This window comes from Callospermophilus lateralis, chromosome 7, assembly GCF_048772815.1.
Source record: "Callospermophilus lateralis isolate mCalLat2 chromosome 7, mCalLat2.hap1, whole genome shotgun sequence".
NCBI lineage: Eukaryota > Metazoa > Chordata > Mammalia > Rodentia > Sciuridae > Callospermophilus > Callospermophilus lateralis.
The window spans coordinates 50,820,237-50,847,872 of NC_135311.1; positions in this window are offsets into that span (position 1 = coordinate 50,820,237).

A 27,636-nucleotide genomic window follows, 5' to 3' on the forward strand; every position below is an offset into this window, starting at 1 on the left:
ATAGCATTCATGATACTCTTATTCTTTTACCAAATATAAGATGCTAGTAAAAATCAATTGAATAATGTGTTTTATGGTCAACTCTATAGAAAGTAGAAATGTTAAAAGTCAATATGCTATTCTTTTAAATTAAATCCTTGGCCCTCATTTAGTATATTGATGTTTAATTTGTAAACTGATCTGTAAACAGTAAATTTATAACTTTCAAGGCAATATTTAAATATAGTTAATGTGTCGTTAGCTATAGATCACAAGACAATCTACTTTTTAAAGCCTTTTACATAATTTCCAGGATTTGTTTTCCATTAGTTGTTTCAATAGACTTTATTTATTTATTTGTTTATTTTTGGTACAAGTGATTGAACCCAGAGGCACTTAACCACTGAGCCACACCCCTAACCCTATTTACTTTTTATTTTAAGACAGGGTCTGGTTAAGTTGCTGAGACTGTCTTTGAACTTGTGATCCTCCTGCCTCAGCCACAGAAGTCACTGTGATTACAGGTGTGCACCACCACACCCCAACTGTAATATACATTTTCCAGTTGGAATATTCTTTTTTATTATTAAGCAGAAGAAAAATTATTGTGGATTGTTCACTTTATGTTTTACTATATTACTTTGCTGCATTATCCTGGCTAATATTGCTCATTTCATCTATCAAATACTAAATTTAAATCTTATCTTCTAAGAAAAAAAAAAAACGCTTACATAATCCAGTCAAAAACACTTAACATATTGGTTTTGTGTATGTGTGTTAAATCCACAGTCTTATGTGTATATGTTCATTTGTCCCTTTTCTTATAAATTGCTCCTATGAAGTACTTATGCTTAAAAATTTATAAAATGTTGTGTATCCTTATTGGGAAGTGTGTGTGTGTGTGTGTGTGTGTGTGTGTGTATTTGTATGTATGTATGTATGTGTATATATATAAAGTTGCAGATACAGTAATTTATTTTTTGAAATTTTTTATTTGTTTTAATTAAGTATACATGAAAGTAGAATGAATTCATGTAATTTGATATGTCATACATAGATGGGATATAATTTCTCATTTTTTCTGAGTGTACATGTTGAAAACATATTGATCATGTAGTCACATATGTACATACAGTAATAATGTCTGTTTCATTCTACTATATTTGCTATCCTCACATTCCCTCCCTTCTACTCCCATTACTTCCCTTTACCTAATCTAAGGTAATAGTATTCTTCCCTACTTCCCCTACATTATTGCAAATTAGCTTCCGCATATTAGAAAAAAACATCTGGTCTTTGGTTTTGTGGGATTGGCTTATTTTGCTTAGCATGATATCCTCCAACTCCAACTCGTTTACTGGCAATTACCATAATTTCACTCTTTCTTAAACCTGAGTAATATTCCATTGAGAATATATGCCACATTTTCTTTATAGTTCATCTATTGAGGTACATCTAGGTTGGTTCCATGGTCTGGCTATTGTGAATTGAGCTGCTATGAACCTTCATGTGGCTGTTTCACTATAGCATCCTGATTTTAAGTCATTTGGTTATAAACCAAGGAGTGGGATAGCTGGTTCAAATGATGGTTCTATTCCCAATTTTCTGAGGAATCTCCATATTACTTTCAATAGTGGTTGCACCAATTTGCAGTCCCACCAACAATGTATACTCATGTTTTTCACCATAACCTTGCCAACATTTATTGTTGCCTATATTCATGATGATTGCCATTCTGACATGAAGTGAGATGAAATCATAGAGTAGTTTTGATTTGCATTTCTCCAATTGCTAGAGATGTTGAACTTCTTTTTCATGTATTTGTTGATCAATTGTATTTCTTCCTCTGTGAAGTGTCTGTTCAGTTCCTTAGCCCACTTATTGATTGGGTTACTTGGTTTTTTGGTGTTAAGTTTTTTGTGTTCTTTATATATCCTATAGATTAATGCTTTATTGTGGTGCATGTGGTGAAGGTTTTCTCCAAATCTGTAGGCTCTCTCCTCACATTATTGTTTCCTTTGCTGAGAAGAAGATTTTTAACTTGAATCTATCCCAGTTTTGGTTCTTAACTTTATTTCTTGCTCTTAGGAGTCTTATTAAGGAAGTGAGATCCTAGGCTGACATGGTGAAGATTTGGGTATATTTTAGCCACAGGGTTTCTGTTGTAGTGCCTAAGTATTTGATACACTTTGAGTTGATTTTTGTGCAGGGTGAGAGAGAGAGATTTTTTTTTACTTTGCTACATATAGATTTCCAGTTTTGCCAGCACCATTTGTTGAATAGGCTATTTTTTCTCCAGTGAATGTTTTTGGCACCCTTGTCTAGTATGAGATAACCACATTTGTTTGGGTTTGTCTCTGTGTCCTATATTCTGTACCATTGTTCTACAAGTCTATTTTGATGCCAATACAATGCCATTTTTGTTACTATAGCTCTGAAGTTTACTTTAAGGTCTGGTATTGTTATGCCTCCTGCTTCTAAGAATCTAAGCTAAGAATTGCTTTAGCTATTCTGGGTCTCTTATTTTTCCAAATAAATTTTATGATTGCTTTTTAAAATTATTTCTATGAAGAATGTCAGTGGGTTTTAATAGGAATTGCATTAAATCTGTATAACGCTTTGGGGAGTATGGCCCTTTTGACAATATTAATTCTGTCTATCCGGGACCATGGGAGGTTTTTCCATCTTCTGATGTTTTCTTCAATTTCATTCTTTAGTGTTCTGCAGTTTTCATTGTAGAAATCTTTCACCTCTTTTGTTAGATTGATTTCCAGATTATCTATAATCTATCTATCTATCTATCTATCTATCTATCTATCTATCTATCTATCTATTTATTTTGAGGCTATTGTGAATGGAATCATTTTTCTAATTTCTCTTTCAGTGGATTCATAACTGATGCATAGAAAAGCATTTGGTTCATGGGTGTTGATTTTATATTCTGCTACTTTGCTGAATCCATTTATTAGTTTGAGAAGTTTTCTGATGGAATTGTTTGGATCTTCTAGATATAGAATTATATGTCATCAGTAAATAGTGATAGTTTGAGTTCTTCTTTATGCTCATAGAATGAGTTTGGAAGTGTTTCCTCTTTTTATATTTCCTGGACTACTTTGAGGAGTATTGGTGATAATTCTTCTTTGAAAACCTTGTAGAACGTGGATGAGAATACATCTGGTCCTGGGCATTTCTTGGTTGGTAGGCCTTGACAGCATTTTCTATTTCATTACTTGAAATTGATCTGTTAAAATCATGTATTACCTCCTCATTCAGTTTGGGTAGGTCATATGTCTCTAGAAATTTGTCAATGCTTTCGATATTTTCTATTTTATTAGATTATAATTTTTCAAAATAGTTTCTAATTATCTTCTGTATTTCAAACATGTTTGTTGTGATATTTCCTTTTTCATCTTGTATTTTAGTAATTTGAGTTTTCTCCCTTCTCTTTGTTAGCATGACCAGGGGTTTATCTATTTTATTTATTTTTTCAGAGAACAAACTGTTCATTTTGTAAATTTTTTCAATTGTTTCTTTTGTTTCAATTTCATTAATTTCAACTCTGTTTTAAATTATTTCCTATATTCTACTGCTTTTGGTGTTGATTTGTTCTTTTTCTAGAGCTTTGAGATGTAGTATTAGGCCATTTATATGTTGACTTTTTATTCTTTTAATGAATCAACTCAATGCACTAAACTTTCCTCTTAGTACTGCCTTCATAGTGTCCCAGAGATTTTGATATGTTGTATCAGTGTTCTCATCTACCTCTAAGAATTTTTTTTATTACAGCCTTGATTTCTTCTACTACCCATTCATCATTCAATAGTGTATATTTAGTCTCCATTTGTTACAGTAGCTTGTATTTTTTATTTTATCATTTATTTAAATTTTATTCCATTGTGGTCTGATAGAATGCAAGATATTGTCTCTGTTTTTTTTTTTTTTGTATTTACCAAGAGTTGCTTTGTGGCATAAGATATGGTTTATTTTAGCAAAGGAGTGATGTGGTGCTGAGAAGAAAGTATATTTCTTCGCTGATGGATGAAATAATCTATATATGTCCGTTGAATCTAAATTATTGATTGTATTATTTAGCTCTATACTTTCCTTATTTAGTTTTTATTTACAAGATCTGTCCAGTAGTGAGAAAGATGTGTTAAAGTCATCCAGTATTATTGTATTGTGGTCTATTTGATTCTTGAAATTGAGAAGGGTTTGTTTGATGTACATAGATGATCCATTTTTTAGGGCATAAATATTTATAATTGTTATGTCCTATATATATATATATATATATATATATATATATATATATATATATATATATATATATATATATATTTCCCTTGAGAAGTATAAAATTTCCTTCTTTGTCTCTTCTGATTAACTTTGGTTTGATGTCTACTTTATCTGAAATGAGAATGGAAACCCCTGTTTGTTTATGCGATCCATATCAGTGATGAGTTTTTTCCCATCCTTTCACCTTAAGTCTGTGGATCTTTGCCCATGAGGTGAATCTCTTGAAGATAGCATATTGTTGGGTCTTGCTTTTTAATTCAATCTGCCAATCTATGACTTTTAATTGATGAATTTAGGTCATTAACATTCAAGGTTATTATTAAGATATGATTTGGATTCCCTGTCATTTTATTTCTGTTTTTTGATTTGTCTTGTTTCTCATTCATTTGGTTGAATATCCCTTTAGTGTAGATTTTCCCTTTGCTGGTTTTAGCCTTTTTTTTAACTTCATTCTCATGGAATATTTTGTTGAGAATGCTCTGCAGTGTAGGCTTCCTAGTTGTGAATTCTTTTAATTTTTGTTTATCATGGAATGTTTTAATTTCATCTTCAAATCTGAAACTTAATTGTGCTGGATATAAAATTCTTGGTTGGCATCCATTTTCTTTCAGATCCTGAAATATATTATTCCACAACCTCCTAGCTTTGAGGGTCTGGGTTGAGGAATCAAATTGAGATCTGAATTGGTTTTCTCCTATATGTAACTTGTTTTTTTTTTTTTTTTTTTTTTCTCTGACAGGCCTTTAAGATTCTCTATGTTAGTCATTCTCATTTTAATGTGTCTTGATGTGGATCTGTTGTAATTTTGTACCTTTGGGGTTCTGTAAGCTTCTTGTGTTTGATTTGCTATTCTATTCTTTAGGTTTGGAAAATTTTCTGCTATTATATCATTGAAAAGATTGTGCATTCCTTTGGTTTGTATCTCTATTCCATCTATTTTGATAACTCTTAAAATTTGTCTCTTCATGTTATTCCATAATTCTCAAATTCTTCATGGTTTCTTACCATCTTCTCCTCATGTTCAACTCTACTTTCAAGATTATATATTTTTTCTTCATTGTCTGAGATTCTTTCTTCCTAGTGGTCTAGTCTGTTGGTGATGCTTTTGATTGAATTTCTAATTTGATTTACTGACTTTTTAATTTCAATGGTTTCTGCTTGGTTTTCTTTCACAATCTCTAACTCTTTGTTGAAGTGGTCTTTTACTTCCTGTATTTTTCTTTGATTTTACTCTTTGTACTATCCTTACTTCACATATCAGTTTAACTATATACAATCTGAACTCCTTCTTTACATTTCTTGTACTGTGTTATCAGTGGCTTCTGTTGTTGAAGAATCTTGGTTTGTTTGGGGCACTTTATTCCCTTTTTTTTCATGTTGTTAGTGTATTTCCCCATCTAATAGTATGGATCTAAGGCATGATCAATTCTACCCTGTACACTTTTAGTGTCCCTGAAGGTTTCTAGCACTTTGCCTTTACTGGTGAGACCAATATCAACAGCACCCAGTGTACATATTATATAGCCTTAAACCTAATAGCTCCCACTAAGGCGTCTACTGCTTTCTCTCATTAAACCAAAATGATGAGTTCAATAATTACCTATAGTACAAACAGAATATTTGTTAAAATGATTTACAATTTCAAATGGTGTATGAGAGAACAGAGGTAGTGTAGTCCGCAATATTTGCAAGGGAGAAAGAGAGAAGCTAGAAGTAAAAATTCACAGGAAGAGTGAAAGAGGAGACAACAGACATTGGCTGGTGGTTGGAGAAAAGTTGGAAAGAAAATCCAAGAAAATACACAAGAGATAAAAAATACAAACAAAGAGAAAAAAAGTAAGACATAAGAATACAACAAAAATGCAAAACACCATTCATATATCGTTGTCCTCCACACTCTGATGCATAAAAAAGATCCTATTCCAAATATGGTACAGAGATTAGTGAACCAAAAAATAAAATAAAATAAATCTTGCTGTAAATTTGAACTATCTCTTCAGTGTTCAACAGTTTCTTAGCCCTGTCTCTGATGTCTCTTGGGATCACAAACCCAAATCAGCCCTCGCAAACCCAGCCTCTTTCCCACCTATCTGGGCTTCAGATACATCAGGCTCAGCTACGCTGCAGTCCTAATATCTCAATGCTGCTCCTACTTGCAGGGTATACACCTGCTCCTACCAGGGATACACTCATGCAAAGGAGCAACCCTGAGATGCAGCAGCAAGACAAGGGTCACTACGACTCTCAGCAGGAAGACCTCAGGCTCCTCCAAACCTGCAGGCATCCCACACTGAACCTGCAGGTCCCAGTTGGAGTCCCCAGACAAAGGCTCTTGAGGTAAAACTACTGGCACCCAGGTCCCAGGCCCTGGCTGGTATCCCAAATGGGTGCAACCACATGCAACCAAACCTGGAGTCTCCCCTGATGCAGTCCTCTAGGCTGTGGGAGAAGCAGTAGTGGTGGTTGTTGGCAGCAGGTAGAGGGTTTATTTAATAGCAGTGGCCACAGTAGCAGCTGCAACTACAGCTGTGAGGTAGTGTCACCAAGCAATCTCTAGGGCTCAGCAGCAGTGTAGGATTCAGTTGCCTCTGTGACAACAGCACCCAGAATGAGGACCTCCAGGCAACCTGAGGCTGGCAGCCATGGAATCAGAGGCAGGAGAAATGGCGATAGCAGTGTAGGTGGCAGTTGATTGACAAAAGACTTCCACTTTAGTTGCAGCGACCCGGAGGTTACATTGGAATTCAATTCTGCAGTAACTTAGGCAGTACCCAGAGAAGAGACCTCAAGCATGGCAGTGGCTTCTGGGGCAGTGGTTTCTGTGGCAGCCAGGAATATATATTTTAAATGACTAGTTTTTAGTTTGTTGATGAATAAATTTTATCTAATAAAACAATACAAGTAGAGGATCTCATGAAAATAATGTTTTTTTTTAATGTTGTAAATTCTATTTCAATAACAATATGTTATGTAATCACAAAGTTACTAGGAATAAGTATTGTTACCAATGTCAATAAATTCAGGTTTTTAATTTTATTTTATAGACATTTATGTTCTTAACATTTAATGATAGTTTTATAATAATAACATGTACCTATTAAATTTAAAATTATATATATATATATATATATAGATAGATAGATAGATAGATAGATAGATTTTAAAGACAACATTGAGCTCTTTGGGATGTTTTATTGAAAGGTCACATTTTTACATACGATATTGAGGGAACTTTCCATTTTTTAGTATGATTAATCATAGAACAGTATTATTAAATGAAAATAAAAAGCTACCATATTTTTTTTCTGTTTTCATTCTGTTCAAAATTAATGAGAATTAATCACTGAACTAGATTTTTTTTAATCTAGTAGCCACCATATTCACGTTGTTATGGATGAAAAGAGGACATGTTTGGAGTTAAGAATTCAAATCATATGTGCCTTAACATTCACTCTTTCTGTTTAAACAAATATACATTTACATATGGAGAATATATTAATGTTGCTTATTCATATACCATATTTTGCAAAACTTCTCATGATATCCTATAAGAATATACTATTAAAAGAAACAAGCCAAATACTTCAATTCTTAACAAAATACATCTTATTGATTCTTTCACATTTTATCCAATGCTAACTAGATGTCACTGAATGAGTATCTCCCTCTGTATTTTGGTCAGTTTCTTATTCCTCTTGCTTTGGTGAGTGTATACTTTTCAATATTTTAGAATATTCTATCTCCATATATCTATCAATAGATATAAACTCATATTTATGTGTAGACAGATAAGCTTGTGTTATATATATGTGTGTGTGTATATATATATATATATATATATATATATATATATATATATATATGATTGAGGATTTATCAATATTGCTAAAATGAATATTCTATATCCCTATTTATGCATATTGGAGACTCTGTTGACCCAAACCTGTGAATTGACAAATGACAAGTACGGCACAGAATTACTTGATACCAGAAATTTGGGGAGAGGAAAGGGAGATTTTAATAGGTAAGCAAAATGGATGTTTTTGTACAGACTAATCCGTTGAACAGTCAGATCATGGACTTTGGCCCTGTATATTTCCTTATTTATTTATAAATCCTTATTTATTTATTTATTTATTTAGGAAAATATATTTCAATAGGGAAATACACACACACACACACACACACATACAAACTGTTAAGGTAACATTTAGTATTTCCCATTTTGTGTTATTTTGTTAGAGTCTAATTACATTTTTTTAATTCAGAAAAGATAAACTATGTATTCTGGAATGCACTTTCTCCATTACCTACTATTTAACAATAAAAAATACCCACGTATGTGTTCTGTTAGGAATAACATGTTTATTTGCATATATATGTTAGCCTGTGTGTATGTGTTCACACTTTTCTCAACATATGTTCAAATCTTACAGCTTCTTATTCACATGTTTACATTCCTTCTTTTTGTTCAATGTGGCTATTTTATAATCCTCATGGCACTCTGTGAGATAGGGATAATCATCATCTTCATTTTAGAGATGAGGAAACTGAACCCCATGTACATCTGGAGCCAGATAGACGAATGAGAGTGTTTTGCTGCCAGAGTTAGTGTGAGAAATAGAATCCCTTCCCAGAATACTGCTTGCTGGCTCTTACTATTTATAATCCCCTTTCCCTTCCTAACATGATCTGGGTTTGTACCAAATGCCAGTACACTTGGTATTGGAGATCAACTTCCAACAGTCTTCTATAGCTCAGTGTGGCCATGATTGAGGATTTATCAATATTACTAAAATAAATGTTCTATATCCCTATTTATGCATATTGGAGTCTCTGTTGACCCACAGCTGTGAACTGACAAATAAGGCACAGAATTACTTGATACCAGAAATTTGGGGAGAGGATAGGGAGATTTTAATAGGTAAGTAAAATGGATGTTTTTGTACAGACTAATCCGTTGAACAGCGAGATCATGGACTTTGGATCTGTATATTTCCCCAAACTCACAGATCATTAAAGTACAAAAAGAGAACCTTAATGCATAAAAACTAGAAAAATTAAGCATTCATTATCTAAGTGAAATTCCAGTGTACATACAGATTGTGATAAAACAATTGGATACAGCCATGTGCTACTTAATGACAGGAATATATTCTAATGAATGTGTCATTAGATGATTTCATTGTCTTACATCCCTCAGAGGGTATACTTCCACAATCCGAGATGGTCTAGCTTAATGACAGGAATATATTCTAATGAATGTGTCATTAGATGATTTCATTGTCTTACATCCCTCAGAGGGTATACTTCCACAATCCGAGATGGTCTAGGTAGGTTCAAGATGTATGATGCTTCAGCTTGCAGAACCTGGCATACTGTTCAACAGAAGCTTATTTTTATAAGTAGAAATTTACTCTGACAAAATTATTATATAGCAAATAATAAATTAATTTAATTTATTATCATTACTAAGTATTATGTGCCGCAGTCCGGCTGCAGCAAAATAACCGGGGGGTGATGAACAATTTGTGTAGATCGATACAGCAAGAGTAGGAGCTGTTTATTGTAGAATAAGAGCGGTATTTATACATTCCACACAGCTTATCTAATTAACATAAACTAGATACAGCAGTCAACCAATCAGGAATCTCCACACTTAATGGCTCACTGGAGGCGTCACTTCACAAACCACTCCCTCTGGCATTTTGCCAGGCACCATCCAGACTTGTTTACAGACTCTAACATTTCCCCCTTTTGTTTAATTTAAACAACAACCATAGTGGTTTTTACAGAAACACCATAAATAACCTGCTACAAACAGAAAGGGAGGATACAAAATGTCACAATACCAAGCCAATTGATGGCTCCATGCAAGAAGCCCTTGGAAAAATTATACCAGCAATGACACCATTTGTAAAGATATCAAGTTACAATTTGTTGTAGATTACAGTTTGTTGTCTCAGTCCAGGTAAAGCAGTGTCTCAATAGATTAACTCACAGTCCAGGTAAATCACAGTCCAGGTAACTTCTCCAGGGGGCTAGCTTAAATCACAGTCCAGGTAAGTTCTGCAAGCAGTTCAAAGCAGAGGAATCTATCAATATGTCCATTTCCTCCCAAAGTAAATAGACTCCTTGATTGAGCATTACTTGTTGAGTAATTATTCATTGATGCATCAGTTTTATACAGTTTGTTGTGATAAATATCGAAGAAGCTGTAGTTTGGTATTATCTTTGTCTTCACCGGCACTGAGATGAAGATAGGAATTCTGGCAATGATGCTAAAAAAAAATTATGTAACATTCCAACAGGTACTAAGAAAACAATTTTCTGAACAATTTACATTATTCTGAACAGAATTATTAAATATAATGAGAAGGAAAGGTTAAAGTAAACAAACAGATCTGTTAACCTCCTTATTTGTTCACATATTAAAACAATTTTCTACAGCTGTTTACCCAATCTAAATTAAACCATTAAAATCACGTGAATAAAAAAATTCGGATCCATTTATTCATGAGCGTTCCTCATATATGATATATGGACATACACACATACAGACATACAACACAAAACAGAAGTGTGCACACATAACATACAACACATAAAAAAAAATAGTAAAGGCCTTGTAGCTTTACCTAGGTGAAATCTCCATTGCAATGTTTAAAAACTCCACAGTCAAAAAATAAAACTGATAAGAAAAACATTAACCTAGGTCTGTATGAGCTCAAAAATAAAATAGAACTTTATGATGTGGGAAAAGGCAATAATAAAATAAATATTGAAAAAAGCATCCTGGTTAATCACTGTCACAGATGTAAGAATAGCCAAACTGGAGTTCTGGATATCAGCTGTTGTGGATTTGAGTCAAATCACCTTTTTTTTTGGTCAGTAGAATTCACTTTTGTTAGTTTCTCTGGAATCCAAATCGGCTGTTGTTCTCCCTGTGGAAACACACAAACAGAACCCCGACTCCAGACAATCACTGGGTCAGGACCTTAGTTAGTCTCTCTGGAATCCAAATCGGCTGCTGTTTTCCCTGTGGAAACACACAAACAGACCCCCTATTCCAGACAATCACGGGGTCAGGACCTTTCCATTGTCCTGTTAGAATAATCCTTCCAAAGCACCTTAGGCTTATCTATATTTCTTGGACACATATGCCTTTCCACAGCACTAAGCCCTGATGAATCCAAATTTAAAAAGTTTAGAGTAAAAAGGGTTATTTTAAGTTTATCTTTGGGGGATATATACCCCTTTCCAATTCCCTCTTTTTGCTTTAATAAGTACATTTTAATATTTTGATGAGCTCTTTCAACTATGCCTTGTCCCTGAGGATTATATGGGATTCCTGTTATATGAGTAATGCCAAATGATGAGTAAAATTGTTTAAAAGAGGTAGAAGTATAACCAGGACCATTATCTGTTTTTAACTGTTTTGGAACGCCCACAGTGGCAAAATTTTGTAAGCAATGAGCTATAACATCTTTACTTTTTTTTGCGACATAAAGGGAGCCCATCAAAAATCCAGAAGAAGTATCAACTGTAACATGCAAATATTTTAATTTTCCAAATTCTGGCAAGTGTGTGACGTCCATCTGCCAAATATGGTTAGGTATCAGTCCTCTAGGACTGACTCCAAGATTAACTTGTGGTAAAAAGGTCACACAATTTTGACATTGTTTTATTATTTGTCTAGCTTGTTCCTTAGTTATTTTAAAACGCTTTTGGTTTTTTTATTTATTTATTTATTTTTATTTATTTATTTATTTTTATTCAAAACATTACAAAGATTTCAGAATCACATCGGTTACACATCCACATTTTTACATAATACCATAATAGTAACTGTTGTATTCTGCTACCTTTCCTATCCTCTACTATCCCCCCTCCCCTCCCCTCCCATCTTCTCTCTCTACCTCATCTACTGTAATTCATTTCTCTTCTTATTTTTTTCCCATTCCCCTCACAAACTCTTATATGTAATTTTGCATAACAATGAGGGTCTCCTTTCATTTCCAAGCAATTTCCCTTTTCTCTCCCTTTCCCTCCCACTTCATGACTCTGCTTAATGTTAATCTTTTCCTCGTGCTCTTCCTCCCTGCTCTGTTCTTGGTTGCTCTCATTATATCAAAGAAGACATTTGGCATTTGTTTTTTAGGGATTGGCTAGCTTCACTTAGCATAATCTGCTCTAGTGCCATCCATTTCCCTGCAAATTCCATGATTTTGTCATTTCTTAGTGCTGCGTAGTACTCCATTATGTATAAATGCCACATTTTTTTTTATCCATTCATCTATTGAGGGGCATCGGGGTTGGTTCCACAGTCTAGCTATTGTGAATTGTGCTGCTATGAACATCGATGTGGCAGTATCCCTGTAGTACGCTCTTTTGAGGTCTTCAGGGAATAGTCCGAGAAGGGCAATAGCTGGGTCAAATGGTGGTTCCAATCCCAGCTTTCCCAGGAATCTCCATACTGCTTTCCATATTGGCCTCACCATTTTGCAGTCCCACCAGCAATGTATAAGAGTACCCTTTTCCCCACATCCTCGCCAGCACTTGTTATTGTTCGACTTCATAATGGCTGCCAATCTTACTGGAGTGAGATGGTATCTTAGGGTGGTTTTGATTTGCATTTCTCTGACTGCTAGAGATGATGAGCATTTTTTCATGTACTTGTTGATTGATTGTATGTCCTCCTCTGAGAAGTGTCTGTTCAGATCTTTGGCCCATTTGTTGATTGGGTTATTTGTTTTCTTATTGTTTAATTTTTTGAGTTCTTTGTATACTCTGGATATTAGGGCTCTATCTGAAGTGTGAGGAGTAAAAATTTGTTCCCATGATGTAGGCTCCCTATTTACCTCTCTTATTGTGTCTCTTGCTGAGAAAAAACTTTTTAGTTTAAGTAAGTCCCATTTGTTGATTCTTATTTTTAACTCTTGTGCTATGGGTGTCCTATTAAGGAATTTGGAGCCCGACCCCACAATATGTAGATCGGAGCCAACCTTTTCATCTATCAGACGCATAGTCTCTGATTTGATATCAAGGTCCTTGATCCATTTTGAGTTAACTTTTGTGCATGGCGAGAGGAGGGGATTCAGTTTCATTTTATTGCATATGGATTTCCAGTTTTCCCAGCACCATTTGTTGAAGATGCTATCCTTCCTCCATTGCATGCTTTTAGCCCCTTTATCGAATATAAGATAGTTGTAATTTTGTGGATTGGTTTCTGTGTCCTCTATTCTATACCATTGGTCCACCCGCCTGTTTTGGTACCAGTACCATGCTGTTTTTGTTACTATTGCTTTGTAGTACAGTTTGAAATCTGGTATCGCTACACCTCCTGATTCACACTTCCTGCTTAGAATTGCTTTTGCTATTCTGCGTCTTTTATTTTTCCATATGAATTTCATGATTGCTTTATCTATTTCTACAAGAAATGCCGTTGGGATTTTGATTGGCATTGCATTGAACCTATAGAGAACTTTTGGTAATATTGCCATTTTGATGATGTTAGTTCTGCCTATCCATGAACAGGGTATATTTTTCCATCTTCTGAGATCTTCTTCTATTACTCTCTTTAGGGTTCTGTAGTTTTCATTGTATAAATCTTTCACCTCTTTTGTTAGGTTGATTCCCAAGTATTTTATTTTTTTTTGAGGATATTGTGAATGGGGTAGATGTCCTCATTTCCAGTTCAGAAGATTTGTCGCTGATATACAGGAATGCCTTTGATTTATGCGTGTTGATTTTATATCCAGCCACTTTGCTGAATTCATTTATTAGCTCTAGTAGTTTCTTTGTAGACCCTTTTGTGTCTTCTAGGTATAGGATCATATCATCCGCAAACAGTGATAATTTAAGTTCTTCTTTTCCTATTTTTATGCCTTTAATTTCTTTCGTCTGTCTAATTGCTCTGGCCAGTGTTTCGAGAACTATATTGAATAGAAGTGGTGAGAGAGGGCATCCCTGTCTTGTTCCAGATTTTAGAGGGAATGCCTTCAGTTTTTTTCCATTTAGAATGATGCTAGCCTGAGGCTTAGCATATATAGTTTTTATAATTTTGAGGTAAGTTCCTGTTATCCCTAGTTTTTCTAATGTTTTGAACATAAAGGGATGCTGTACTTTGTCGAATGCTTTTTCTGCGTCCACAGAGATGATCATATGGTTCTTATCTTTAAGTCTATTGATGTGGTGAATAACGTTTATTGATTTCCGTATATTGAACCAGCCTTGCATCCCAGGGATGAATCCTACTTGATCATGGTGCACAATCTTTTTGATATGTTTTTGTATACGATTTGCCAGAATTTTATTGAGGATTTTTGCATCTAAATTCATTAGGGATATTGGTCTGTAGTTTTCTTTCTTTGAGGTGTCCTTCTCTGGTTTGGGAATCAGGGTGATATTGGCCTCATAGAATGAATTTGGGAGTTCTCCCTCTTTTTCTATCTCCTGAAATAGATTATGGAGTATTGGTATTAGTTCCTCTTTAAATGTTTTGTAAAACTCTGCTGTATATCCATCAGGTCCTGGGCTTTTCTTGGTTGGTAGTCTTTTGATGGCTTCTTCTATTTCCTCCCTTGATATTGATCTGTTTAGGTTGTTTATATCTTCCTGATTCAATCTGGGTAGTTCATATGTCTCAAGGAATTTATCTATGCCTTCACTATCTTCTATTTTATTATAGTATAGGGTTTTAAAATAATTTCTAATTATCGTCTGTATTTCTGAATTGTCTGTTGTGATGTTGCCTTTTTCATCCCGTAAGCTAGTAATTTGGGTTCTCTCTCTTCTTCTCTTTGTTAGTGTGGCTAGTGGTCTATCAATCTTATTTAATTTTTCAAAGAACCAACTTTTAGTTTTGTCAATTTTTTCGATTGTTTCTTTTGTTTCGATTTTATTGATTTCTGCTCTAATTTTAATTATTTCTTGCCTTCTACTGTATTTGCTGCTGATTTGTTCTTCTTTTTCTAAGGCTTTGAGGTGTAGTATGAGGTCATTTATTTGTTGGCTTTTCCTTCTTTTAAGGAATGAACTCTATGAAATGAATTTTCCTCTTAGTACTGCTTTCATAGTGTCCCAAAGATTTCAATATGTTGTTTCTGAGTTTTCGTTTACCTCTAAGAATTTTTTAATTTCCTCTTTGATGTCTTCTGTAACCCTTTGTTCATTCAGTAGCATATTGTTTAATCTCCATGTGATGTAGGGTTTTTCCTTTCTCATTTTATTATTTATTTCCAATTTCATTCCATTATGATCAGATAAAATGCATGGTAGTATCTCAACTCCTTTGTAATTGCTAAGCTTTGCCCTGTGACATAATATATGGCCTATTTTTGAGAAGGATCCATGTGCTGCTGAGAAGAAAGTGTATCCGCTTGATGTTGGGTGGTATATTCTGTATATATCAATTAAGTCTAAGTTATTTATTGTATTATTGAGCTCTATGGTTTCTTTATTCAATTTTTGTTTGGAAGATCTGTCCATTGGTGAGAGAGGTGTATTAAAATCTCCCATGATTATTGTGTTGTGGTCTATTAGACTTTTGAACTTGAGAAGAGTTTGTTTGATGAACGTAGCTGCACCATTGTTTGGGGCATATATATTAATGATCGTCAAGTCTTGTTGGTGTATGGTTCCCTTGAGCAGTATGTATTGTCCTTGTTTATCCCTTTTGATTAACTTTGGCTTGAAGTCTATTTTATTTGATACAAGTATGGACACCCCTGCTTGCTTCCGGGGTCCGTATGAGTGATATGATTTTTCCCAACCTTTCACCTTCAGTCTGTGTATGTCTTTTCCTATCAGATGAGTCTCCTGTAGGCAGCATATTGTTGGATCTTTTTTTTTAATCCATTCTGCTAGCCTATGTCTTTTGATTGGTGCATTTAAGCCATTAACATTTAGGGTTACTATTGAGATATGATTTGTATTTCCAGCCAAATTTGGTTATGTATGATACTTAACATGATTAGTTTTTCCTCTATGCTTAGTTTTTCCTTTATTGTACTACCTCCCGTTGTTGGTTTTCATTGTTATTTTTCATTTCCTCTTCCTGTAATGTTTTGCCAAGGATGTTTTGAAGAGCTGGTTTTCTAGCTGCAAATTCTTTTAACTTTTGCTTATCGTGGAAGATTTTTTATTTCATCTTCAATCCTGAAGCTTAATTTCGCTGGATACATGATTCTTGGTTGGAACCCTTTTTCTTTCAGCGTTTGAAATATGTTGTTCCAGGATCTTCTAGCTTTCAGAGTCTGTGTTGAAAGATCAGCAGTTATCCTGATTGGTTTACCCTTAAATGTAATCTGCTTCCTCTCTCTTGTGGCTTTTAAGATTCTCTCCTTATTCTGTATGTTGGGCATCTTCATTATTATATGTCTTGGTGTGGCTCTCTTATGATTTTGTATATTCGGTGTCCTGTAGGCTTCTAGTATTTGGATTTCTTTTTCATTCTTTAAGTCTGGGAAGTTTTCTAGTATTATTTCATTGAATAGATTACTCATTCCCTTGGTTTGGACCTCTGTACCCTCTTGTATCCCAATAACTCTTAGGTTTGGTTTCTTGATGTTATCCCATAATTCTTGGATGTTCTGCTCATGATTTCTTAACATTCTCGCTGAGCTGTCTATGTTCTTTTCAAGTTGAAAAACTTTGTCTTCGTTGTCTGAAGTTCTATCTTCCAAGTGTTCTACTCTGCTGGTAATACTCTCATTTGAGTTTTTAATTTGGTTTATTGTTTCCTGCATTTCCAGGATTTCTGTTTGTTTGTTTTTTATATCCTCTATCTCCCTATAGAGTTGATCTTTTGCTTCTTGGATTTGTTTATGTAATTCATTGTCCAAGTGATTTTTCATTGTCTGAATTTGATGAATAATGTCTTCCTTGAGACTCCAGATCATCTGAAGCATGTATATCCTGAACTCTTTGTCTGACATTCCATCAGCTGCAGATATTACCTCATCTAATGTTGAATTGACCTGTATTGTTTGTGGTCCTTTCTTTCCTTGTCTTTTCATACTGCTCATGATTCTTTCTAGCTTTGTGAAACTGTTGAGCTAATGTTTTTCCCCTTATATATTTGTATTGTTCTTGAATAGCTCCAATATCCCTCTTTTTCGGAGAAAGACAATGTTAACAGATCCCAATATCAACAGTACATTATCTAAGGACAAGTTTTCATTATTAATACATTTATAGTTAGATTCTAAGACTATAGATGTTGGATTTAATTATTACTTAAGAATATATTCCTTAGTTTCATAAAAGGCGTACCATATCTGGTGGCATATAGAAAACTTAATTTCAGACGAAGGATGTTATACTTAAAGAGAAAGGAGTGAGGGAATGAGGTTAAACTAACTTAGCACCTTTGGAGAACTCTAACCACTCGACTGGTAATTTATGGAAGAATGTATAGACTCAACCTCCTATTTAGATAGTTACCCTATGTATAGATAGCAAAAGTTAGGAGATTGAAAGTGGTATAGAGAGAATATGAATTAAAAAAAAAAGAAAAGAAATAACAAGGAAGAAAAGAGAAATAAGAGAAGGGAAAGGGAAGTAAGATAGAAATACAGAAAAAAAAAATGGGGGGGGAGGTGGGGTATATGCAATTCCTCTATATTATATTACTTTGGTAATTCAGTTGTTCATGCCCAGTTCTTGGTTTCACATATGCTGAAGTTGTGGAAGAGAGAGAAGAAAAGAGAAAGAGAGGAAAAAAAAAAAAAGTCTCTCAGAACACTGTTTTCCTTGCTTCCAGTAGGTGGCATTGTCTATTCCTAGTTTGAGCCTCTGTATTCAGGGTGGTGGGTATAGCCAGTGTGAAGGGAAATGAGCTTCCACCTGTATCTTCCCTACTCTAGTCTCTGAGGTAGAAACCAGGTGCCTCTACAGTTGTTGTTTTGTGTTGATAGCTACAATCCTCAAAAGCTTGTGGGAAATATTTTGAGTTATCGCAGCTAAGGGTGGGGGAGTTGGAAACCGGGTACCTGGATCAGCCGCAACTGTGCTGGTAGCCACACCCACTTTGATGGGTTTTAAGGGTTGATGGGCTTCCTGGAGACTAGCGCTCTGGGCGGGACCGGACTTCCTGCTCCGGTCTGGCTGGCGGCTGGCGCGGCTTCCTGCTCCGGTCTGGCTGGGCGGCTGTCGCGGCTTCCTGCTCCGGTCTTAAAACGCTTTTGTAAAGTATTAGCATTGACATGGAACCTTTTATGAAAATTTGTAGCTTCTTCTAGTGTAGAGAAAATATGTATGTCATGTGTAGTGTTATCTGCTAAATCGTTGCCCAAATTAAGGGCTCCAGGCAATCCTGTATATGCTCTGATATGTCCTATAAAGAATGGATCTTTCCTGTCCCATATTAAACTTTGTATAGTGAAAAACAAAGAGAAAACAGTAGAGGAAGGGGAAATCCTACCAGCATCTTCAAGGGATACTATAGCATTAACTATATACTGACTATCAGAAAATAAATTAAATACAGAATCTTTAAACATCACAAAAGCTTGTAAAAATGCATTAAGCACTACCATTTGAGCTGATTGTTTGGGTACTAAAAATGTAAAAGTTTGATCAGGGGTAACTACCGCTGCTGTACCATTACTTGACCCATCAGTGAATACATTTGGAGCATTCATGATAGGGGTTTTTCTTATCATTTTTGGAAAAACTACAGGATGCTTAGACCAAAAAGACAACAAAGAATTAGATGGTAAGTGATTATCAAATGAAACATTAGATTTACACATGATTATTGCCCAAGTATTTAACTCATTAGCTAACTCATCAGTTTGATCCATAGCATATGGAGTAATAATTTTATTGGGAGAAATTTCAAACACTCCCTTCTCTGCTTTTATTCCTTTGAGTATTAATTGTCCTACAGCCTCAGGATACCTAGTAAGAACAGTGTTAGGAGAATAAGATAAATGTATCCACAATAATGGACCTTATTGCCAAAATACTCCTGTAGGAATGTTTTTTGTTGGTATTACAATAAATAATAAAGGTAAACTAATATCAATTATATCCAAATGCATATTTTCCATATATGTTTCAATAATTTTTAATGCCTTTCTTGCTTCAGGCGTTAATGTGCGGGGTGAATTTGGATCTGATGGACCTTTTAGGATATCAAATAAAGGTCCCAACTCTCCTGTTGGTATGCCTAGATAAGGCCTTATCCAATTTATGTCTCCTAATAACTTTTGAAAGTCGTTAAGTGATTTGAGTTGATCTACTCGTATTTGAATTTTTGGTGGACGGACCATGGTTGAGGATAATAGAACTCCTAAATAATTAATTGGAAAATTTAATTGTACTTTATCTATTGCTATCTCTAGATTATAATTTTTTAATAAATTTGTAAGTGTGACATAACATTCTAGCAATGTGTTTTTATCTTTGTGTGCTGACAATACATCATCCATATAGTAAAATATTTGTAGTTCAGGATTTTGATTTCTTAGTGGCTGGATTGCTTTGTTATCATAAATTTGACACATAGTTGGGCTGTTAGCCATCCCTTGAGGGAGTACTTTCCATTCATATCTCTGATCAGGACCTTCATGATTCAGTGCAGGGATAGTAAATGCAAAACGTGGACTATCCTCAGGATGAATTGGAACTGAAAAAAAAAATCTTTAATATCTATAACTAAAACATACCAGGTTTTTGGCAAAGCAGACAATTGAGGAATCCCCGATTGAGCAGGTCCCATAATAACCATCTCATTATTAATGGCTCTTAAATCTTGCAATAATCTCCATTTACCAGATTTCTTTTTAATGACAAAAATGGGAGTATTATAGGGAGATACAGAAGGTTGTATATGTCCCTACACTAATTATTGTTTGACTAGGTCATGGGCTGCTTGTATCTTTTCTTTAGTCAGGGGCCACTGAGGAACCCATACTGGTCTATCTGATTTCCAAATAATTTTTATTGCCTTAGTGACCCCTTCTGAAAACCCAGTCCATGTCTATTTATTCCTTGATCTATTTGAATTGGTGCTGCTATACCTTGTTCTCCTAATCTTTTTTCTTTCCTGAAAACTTATTTAGCCCTAATAGTGGGCACATTTGGATTGATGTTATTTGTTAATGTCAAACCTAATTGATCTAGGACATCTCGTCCCCATAAATTTTATAGGAAGATGATCCAATACATATGGCTGTATAGTTCCTTCACATCCTTCAGGATCCTTCCAATCTAATACCATTGCACTTCTATGGGGATTAGTTGCCACTCCTAGCCCTTGAAGTGTTTGAGTGGCTTGTTGTAATGGCCACAAAACTGTTAATCCATATTTAGTGCTATATTACCTTGTCAACAAAAGAATTGCATAGAAGAATTGAAAATTATGTAAAAATGTGTTTGAAGGGAAAGTTTTGACATATGGATTGGGAATTTATGGATAGTCAAGGAAGTAAGCTAGAATGATCCATGTTATAATGAATTAGATTTGGAGACATGAGCATGAACTCATGTTTATCTTAATGTACATACACAGGCATCTCTAGAGGGTTGTTTATGCAAAGGTCAGTACTCACTTATTATTTTCCTTAGTCTGTTAGTTGAGGTCACTTAAAAGCAATGTCAATCCAAGCACAATGGACACATCTAGCAATCATATTTTGGATTCTAATACCATTTGTTATCCATTGACAGGAATCTGGGATACATGTTGAAATGGATGGTGCTATAAATCATGAACCATGTATAAGAAACTATGAAAGATGAGTCTGCAGAATCCTTTGATGCCAGAATATAAAAAAAATTATTAAGAAAAAAAGCAATATCACAGTGACAGAGTATGTCCAAGGGACACAGAAGCCATCATAAAGAGCTACATTGACTAAAGCTAGAAGAGTTGAGCAAAATTTGAGTAATAACTTGGTCAATTGGTGGTTCTATTCCAGGTATTCTGAGGAATCTCCACAATGATTTCTATAGTGGTTGCAACAATTTGCAGTACCACCAGCAATACATGAGTGAACCTTTTTTTCCCCACATCCTCACCAACTTTTACTTGTATTCTTGATACTTGTATTTATGATAATTGCCATTCTGACTGGAGTGAGATGGAATCTTCATGTAGTTTTGATTTTTATTTCTCTAATTGCTAGAGGTGTAGAGTATTTTGTTCACATATGCTTTGACCATTTGTATTTCTATCTCTGTATAGTGCCCATTCAGTTACTTTGCCAATTTATTATATATATATATATATATATATATATATATATATATATATATATATATATTAGTTCTCTTACAAGCCTTGAAATTAATGCTCTATCTTAGGTGCAGGTAGCAGAGATTTTCTCATTCTGTAAGCTTTCTCTTCATATTCTTAATAGTTTCCTTTGCTGTAAAGAAGCTTTAGTTTGATACTATCCCATTTATTGATTCTTGATTTTATGACTTGCATTTTAGGAGTGTTCTTTAGGAAGTTGATTCAAAAGACAACATGATGAAGAGTTGAGCCTACATTTTCTTCTAGTGAGTACAAAGTCTAATGCCTAGGTCCTTGACCCACTTTGAGTGGTGCTTTGTGCAAGGTGAGAGTTAGCAGTTCAATTTCATTCTACTACATATGGGACTTACAGTTTTCCCTGCATCATTTGTTGAATCTCACTCCTTGGTTTATACCAGAAGGGTTTAAAATCAGCATTCTATAATGATGCATCCACATCAATATTTAGAGCAAGTCAATTCACAAAAACCAATCTGTGGAACTAATCTATGTATAAAGGTTCTGACTGTGGAAAGGTACAAGACAGTGAGTTTCTCTGGTGAGCAAACTCCTGGAGAATAACAGGTGTCTTGTTTTCTGCAGCTGGAACATTCTGCAGTTTTCCCCAGGAACTAACTATTAAGATACATGTTTGACCAGAAAACATATCTAATCATAAGCAAGAACACTTTACACTATAACCTAATGTACCCTGCTTAATAATATAACAAATAATAATGTACTAATGGTGCCAGTGACCTAATATGACCTAATGGTATAAATAAATATGGCAGCTTAGACAAGCACCTATTTTCTGCCTCTACATCTTGCTTCTGTCCCATTTTGTTTGTTTACACCTAGGTGTCTTTCAACAAATGAATGAATAAAGACAATGTGAATAAAGACAATATATATCTCATATATACACAGACACATATTATATAATATATATGTATATATATAATAGATTATATATATAATGATTTGGTCAATTGGTGGTTCTATTCCAAGTTTTGGTCAATTGGTGGTTCTATTCCTACTTTTACTTGTATTCTAGATACTTGTATTTCTATCTCTGAAAGTGCCCATTCAGTTCCTTTGCCAATTTCTTTTATATCATATATCTCTCTCATATATATATATATATATATATATATATATATGTGTGTGTGTGTGTGTGTGTGTGTGTGTGTGTGTGTGTGTGCATATTACTTTGCCATAAAGAAGAATGAAATAATGGCATTTGTTGATGAATGAAGGGAAGTGGAGACTATTATGCTAAGTGAAATAAGTCAGTCCCCAAATATCAGAGGCCAAATGTTTTCTCTGATATGTGGATGTTAACCTACAACAAAGGAGGGTAAGGAGAGAGAGAATAGAAGTTCATTGGATTAAACAAAGAAATGTGAAGGGAAGGGAGAGGGGAGGGGAATATGAAAGAGAATAGAAATAATCAGACCTAACTTTCCTATCCTTGTATCCGAATACATGACTTGGTTAACTCCACATCATGCACAACCACAAGAGTGGGATACTATTAGAATAAGTTACACTCCATATATGTATCATATGTCAAAATATACTTACTGTGATGTGTATCTAAAAAGAACAAATAAAAATATACTAAAAAATTAAAGAATATTTTATTACAATCCAAATATTCAACATATATCTGTGAGTTCATATTGATGTATCTAAATGCTTGAATATAACAAATGGGGATAAGGAGACGTAATTCATGAAAAAAGATCTCTCTCACATTGAGAAGCATAATACCAGTTTTTAAGTGTGGGTTGCTCATAGTGATTCCTTTCCAAAAAGGGCAGCATGGACAAGGAAAGAAATAAGTAACTTTACAACAGACTAATTTGTCAGACACTTCCTCACCTGGTTGAACAAGGTCAACATCAAATATGGTAAGTCCTGTTGATGGTATGTATCCTTGATGGAATGTAATGAAAACATTACTTCATTTCTGTGTTTTTCTTTTTTCAAAACACAGGTTTGAAAAATCTATGATGATTGTGAGAAAAATATCAGACAAATCCCAATAGAGAAATATTCTATAAAATTTCTGAGCATTATTCCTCAAAAACCTCTAAGTCATTAGAAAAAAAAATAAAAATGTTTGACACTGTCACAGTCAAAAGTTACCTAAAACATGAAATTTTTATTATAAATAAGATATAATTTCATTATAAATAAAATGTTACCTGGGATGGGATCCTAAACTTTAAAAAAGGATACTAGGTAAAAACTTAGGAACTGTGAATAAAACAAGAATTTTAGCTAAAAATTATGCAGGATATTGGTTCATTTATTATAAGAAGTGTATAAACTTAATTCATGATATTAATACTAGGAGAAGCTAGGTTCAGGATATATAAAAATTCTGTATATCTCTAATCTTTCTATAAGTCTAAAACTGTCTTGATAAAGTAAAGTTGGTCTTTATGTAATTGCCCAATCTCTGTTAAACTATGAGCATCAATGGAAAAGAGGAATAAATTTACCTATAATGTCATAGATTCACCTAACAGTTCCAAGCAAACTGTGTTTTCAGCCTTTATTTAATGTCTGTATCATTTTATACTATAAGGAAAGCAAAAGGAGACAGAAGCAAGATGCAGAGGCAAAGCAAAAACTGCTCGCCTAAGCTACTAGCTTTATTTATATTAACAGGTTACTTTAGGTCATTGGCATCATTAGTACATATTGTTCATTTTTTTTTATTAGGAAGGTTACAGACTTAGCAACATTATACAGCTTATTCCTCAGTTACATACTAAATTGCAATGTGCAATGTTAGGAGCTTTGTGTAGCTCTCAAGAAAGTCCACTGTTATGTGAATGGGTTTAGGCTTAGTGAAACCTTGTATTTGTCTAACAATATAGTTCATTATTTACCAAGATCTGTGTGTCTTAGATCAAGGTTGATAAGACTCTAACACAAAGCTTCCTCATGAAGGTCATTACCATAGTAGCTAAGGCATTGAACATGAATTACTTTACTAGGTCCAGGGAGAAATTCCAGAATATTCCAAGTGTGGAAAACAGGGCACCTGTTACCCCCAGTTAGTTTGCTCACCAGAGGAATGCTATCCTATACATTCCACAACCAGAATCCTTACATTTTATAAATATTTTTAGTAATAGAAAAGGCAATAGTGATACCTATTCTCAGACTTTATATTCACTTTAGTTGATGGTGAACTTATAATTCTAACAAGTTGTCACAATTGACTAGAAAACTATTTCCGAATGTGAAGGTAAGTTGACTGATTGTGCACGTGGATGTCATGTGAATGGTTTTCAATCCTTATTCTCAATTACTATACTTGTACCTACATAATCAGCAATAGCATTTTGCTGCTTGTACCCAGCATGGAACAGACTTGGAGTAGCACTGTACTAGATGATGAAAATTTAGCACAACATCTAAATGGGCATAACATCTTTACCTAGAAGAGATTTTCACTGCCTCATTGAGTGCCAACATTTCAGTTAAGTAATCAATCATTGACATAGTTTCTGCTCAGGAGAGATAAGCAGAAGAATCAATATAATGACATATGTTCAATGATAAGACAAAAGAAAGTTTTCAAGTAAGAAAGTGTTCCTAATTATTCATTTGTGTACCTATCATATTAAAGTCTTTCTACTAAAACCTATTCATAAGTGATATGTAAACAGATGAACCAGCATATATTTTACATGGGGATGATACATTGAAGATATGTTTCAAAATAATTTCCTATTATTCTGGTAAAAGAAAACCTACCTTGCCATTATCTACAGAGATTTTAAAATAACATTCAACAACATACCGTAAGAGAGCTTTCCATTGACTTCAAGATTTTGGGTTTATTATGTTTATTTTAATGACACAAATCATCTTATTCACTAATGATTTTTTGCATCTATGAATATTTCATTTAAAAATGCAATATTAAAAATTTATGTATTTCTTTATTCTTAGTGCTTATTGAATTTACAGTGCTATCATAATCCTTACCTAGTCATATTGTGGCATCATATTTCCATTAAAAAATCAATTAATGTGTACAATAAATGAGAATAGGGGCCATGTTTTCACAAATTAGGACAATGTCCAGTATAGGACATTTGCTCAATGAATATTTGTTGAGTGACTAATAAATGGATGTATCTGAATACTGGTTTTGTGGCTAAGTAGTAATACTCATGTCTGTCTTATCAAAATGTTTTGGAAAGCTCTTGCATATGTGACTCAATCCACCATACTTCCTTGAGTATTCATTTAGATAATTGTTCTATAAACTTGCATGTTCTGCCTGTGACTGCCTCTTTTGCCTTCAACTATCCTTTTTTTTCTTTATGTTATAAACCATTGTCTGGGTCTGTGGACTGCATGTATTTAGATTGATTTTACTATCTGCAAGATCCTTCAAAGAAGTCTCTTTGCACTTGGTAGTTAATTAATCCAAGGCAATTTTGTGCCTTTTAGAATTCCATCTCTTAAAAGGTGTGTGTCTGTCTGTCTGTCTCTGTGTATGTATTACTATACCCATTTTTATCTTTATATATAACTACCTCACATATAGCAATACATAGATATAGATATAGACATAAGAAAATAAATATTGATTGAGGAAAAATGTAGGTTTTTTTTAATGCAAGGTATAGAATTAAACCTAATCTTGAATTACACTATAGTTATGTGGAGACATGGAATTCAAGTACAGCCAACTCTTTCAAGACCATGTTAGTAAGAAGAACAGAGAACTAGAATAGAGCTAAAAAACAAAATGGGGTTACCTCGTGGGAAATATCCATGCAATATTTTCATGCTGGTGCAAAGTTCCTTTTGAGATGAAACAATGATGATAGCAAAGATTCAGGGGACAGATTCAGAATGCTACTTTCTTCACAACATTTTAGTATTAGTATTTTTAAATCATGTAAAAATTATTAATAATAATTTAATTATTAATAATAATTTTTACATGATTTAAAAATACTAATTGTAAATTATAGTTAAATAGTTAAATACTAACTATCAATTATAGTGCAAACTACTGTTTTGGGTTAAAAAAAGTAGGAGGAATGACAGAAAGAAATGAAGTATATATGTATCTCTTAAACATATGCACTGCTATGGTTCAAGATGAATCTACTGTGCTTCTAGAGAAAGGACATAAATGTTAACATAAGAAATTATTGGTTATGGTATCTGTCCCTTACTAGACATCTTGTAATCATGCCATGTCATAATATCATTTGTTTCTGCAGTCTTAATTTTCAAGTATTCAAAAATAAGGATCTTTTAAGTGTGCTTCACACTGGAACTTTTGAAGATATATACCCAATATGTGAAGCAAATAGTAAAGATTTATGTTGTGCAGTGGCATTGCATGAGTCAAGTTGACATCTTGATCAATTAAAGGTTTTACAACAGCTCAGTTTTCAGTTTTAATGAACTTTGTATCCAGGAGACTCATATAATTCATACCTACTTGGATTACCTGTCAGAGGGGTAAAGATGACATTGAGACCATCACAATTCAGATTGCAAGGTTTTGTTTAGTTTTTATCGATTTTATCTTGGTAGAAATTAAATAATATTTGCAGAGCTTTCATTATATGCTCAGGTCCCATGCTAAGAGATTTACATACATCTTCTCATTTAAGAAAGTTAAAATTCCATAGATAAAAGTGTTTAAGGAAACTAAGATTATATTTGTAACTTGTACTAGATTTGAAGCTTGAACTCCAGAATATTTAAAAACAAAGTCTCCAGAAACTGTCTCTAAAACTACAATCTGTTTTTCATGAAGTAATTTTAAAAATGGGGAAAATTTTAAACTATATTGAAAGGAAACAAAATTTTCCCCTTTAAAATCAGTTTTGGAAATGAATTAAAAGAGATTGATAGACTGGCTTATTTAATGACCTTAGACTTCATTTTTTCTGCTCACATAAGATGCTGATCCTTGAAAAAGAATGAGTGGGAAGATTGTAGAAATGTATAATAATAGATAAATACAAAGAAACAACTTTGGGAAACAACCAGGAAAACAAATGATGATGAAATAACTAAGAATTTAACTGAAATTTGTACTGAGCATAAGATTTAAC